Here is a 2681-nt window from a genome sequence, read left to right as displayed (position 1 = left end):
AACTAGTCAATAAAATGTTCTACCGAATATTTCTTCATCTAATTATTGTATCGACTGGTTGCTACTTTGAAATAAAGGAACATGCACTCCTTTTATTTCCTGTTTGCATCAGAAAACAAATACAAACCTAAGGCCTGCTACGCATTAACAATTTTAAGGAACATCAACTTTACAAGGAAAGCCTGAGAATGAGTATCGTGGTGAACTCGTGGTGACAGTCTTCACATGGCTTGGCAGTGATAATGGGCAGATGCAACTTTGTAATCACTGGAGGTAAAGAGAGAAGCTCAAATTTCTTGGCCAGATAGTTTTAACAATCGTACAGATAGCCAAGAAGGCAAGGCTTTTTTTCATCAGGGAATGTGAAGGCCAACATTGCTCCAATTCTAACAAATAATCACAAAGGCGCGGTGCCCCACAAACCTGTGACATGGGATCATCAGGATAAGCCAACAGAATTAAAGTAGACAGAGGCCTTTCAAATTTATACCGCGGCTGAGTGCCCAACATTGCATTAAAATGTCCACTGGTACCTCCCACAACCTGGTATACCTTATTATCAAAGTTGCCCTGTGGTGTCTTACAATTGGCCTGCTCTTCTAGAATGGCATCCCCATTCTCAGCAGGCAGTCGAGTTACCAGATACCAGTGCTCAATGAGCCATGGTTTTATTTCTTCTGGAATCTTCACCTTAACTTCCATTTTATTCTTGAATGCTTCTTGGGTGTCAACGATAGCAACAGCTTGAGCCCTTTTCTTTTCGTGGGGGCTGAGTTTCCTGGTGCTTCCAACATCGCTGTTTCCAGGAGCTTTTTGCTTGTTCTTTCTCGGTTTTTTCGCACCCATCCAAAAAGGGGGGAAGGTTTCTCTGCAGAACATCCCTGCTCCCCATCTTCCTGGCTCAAGATTCTTTGGCTGCGGGGCCAGTGGTCTTCTTCCCAGAGGTAGTACCCAGTGTCTTCTTGACATGCTGCTTCTTGCAGGCTTCTTAACGCTGTCTTCCTTGGTATATTGTTCTGCAGCAGGTTACAGATGCTGCTTCCTCAAACTCACCAATTCTGTTTCTATTCCAACCAATAGTCTTGGTTCTTTGTCTTCCAAGAATTCCTAATGATTTTTTCCAGAATGGAAATTTACAGATCCTCTCTGATGTTCAGGGGTGGGATGAACTGAAGAACAGGACCGAGAATTCTGTAGTCAGGGTAAGGATTCTGCAGTCACAATCAGATTCTTATTGTATAGCAAACTCAAGCTGTTCTGAGGATGTGCTGAACTGTAGATCCATTTCTTTCTGATCCTTTTGAGGAATAATCTCTCAGCACTATTCATAACCAAGGGGGTTACCTGCTGTTATTGAGACAGATCACTGCTGGGACCCTACTGGTCAACTGGAAGGGAACCAGTTCTTTGGCTCAATAGGCCTTCCAATTCAGTTTGGCACTATGTAAATCTGACCAATCTCTAAACCTTTTATTTTATTTACTCATTTTTATTGTAAAGGTGATGCACAGAGGGGTTGCAGTTACATAAATCAGGAATGATTACATTTCTTTTTGAACAGTGTCCTCTCTTCCATTGTTTGTGGGGAAGGGGGTCTGAGAGGAAAAACCATCCAAACCAAACCGAAACCAAAACACGCTAAGATGCAACTCTTCTCAGCAGCAGCAAACAGGTGGCCAATGCCATTTCTTCAGCACCATAATCCGGTGTAATTCTTAAAGGAGACATAACTGCAAAGAATAGTCTTGCTAACTTTCCACAATTCTTTTAGAAGACCCTTTGAAAAGATGTTATTTTGAGCTAATTTTATGATGGATGAAACAGTCAAAGCAAATGAAGTAAATCATGTTTTCCCTTTGACAGAAATTCCTTTTAAGTTTTTATCCAGTGAAAAAAATCCTAATAAACACAAAAAACATCTATCAGTTCTGTCTTGTGCAAATCAAATCTAAGGTACTTAGAAAAAACATTTTAAACATCAGAGATGTATAAGATCAGATTATAAGATGATATCTATTTGGTTTGGCTCTGAAAGGCAATTAAGTTACTAATATTACTTCTGTGAACATCTAGAAGGAATTAGAGTTCTCCACTCAAATTTGTAACAGAAAGAGTCTCGGGCATGATGTATGTACAGCAAACAAAGAACCAATGCAGTAGGTTTAGCTATGAAGGAGTGTTTTGGTTTGGCGGGTGTCAATATTCTACTAGTTCTTTAAAGATAATATTCACATATATGAAGTATATATATGCATATATATTTCTCCCTGTGGAAAATTCTAAAGTATCTTTAACAGAAAAAAAACTTAATAGATCTTGATGGAAGAATTTCTTGTTATTATCAGAGAATACATAGGATTTTTTCCCTTTAAATCTTAAATTTGAGCCATCATGATCTCCCTGATGTCTCTTTTACTCACTAAACCACTGATATCATAAATACTCTGTTATTATTTTATAAATACCCTGAGGCCATGAAGATAAAGTTATACTCAAATTTTTGAAGTGATAGGTATAACCTCTCCACCTATCCAAGGATGATCCAGATCTCTTAATTATACTTAGAGCCTAATGAAAATGTAGTGCATGTGTGGATTGTTCATTAGGGAACATTCTTTGCTAAATTGCACAGATCCTCAGTGTCATCCTGAATCTACCTCCAAGCTTTTCCTCAACAAGTC

The 2681-nt window shown here is 38.9% G+C and overlaps 1 pseudogene; it reads right to left on the bottom strand.

The window, feature by feature from the left end:
• Positions 1-221: 221 nt before the first annotated feature.
• LOC122105496 lies at positions 222-969 on the bottom strand (annotated as a pseudogene).
• Between the last annotated feature and the right edge of the window lie 1712 nt (positions 970-2681).

This window comes from Dipodomys spectabilis, unplaced genomic scaffold (genome assembly GCF_019054845.1).
Source record: "Dipodomys spectabilis isolate Male_0828 unplaced genomic scaffold, ASM1905484v1 ptg000032l, whole genome shotgun sequence".
Classification (NCBI taxonomy): domain Eukaryota; kingdom Metazoa; phylum Chordata; class Mammalia; order Rodentia; family Heteromyidae; genus Dipodomys; species Dipodomys spectabilis.
This window is presented reverse-complemented; position numbering and strand designations above follow the sequence as displayed.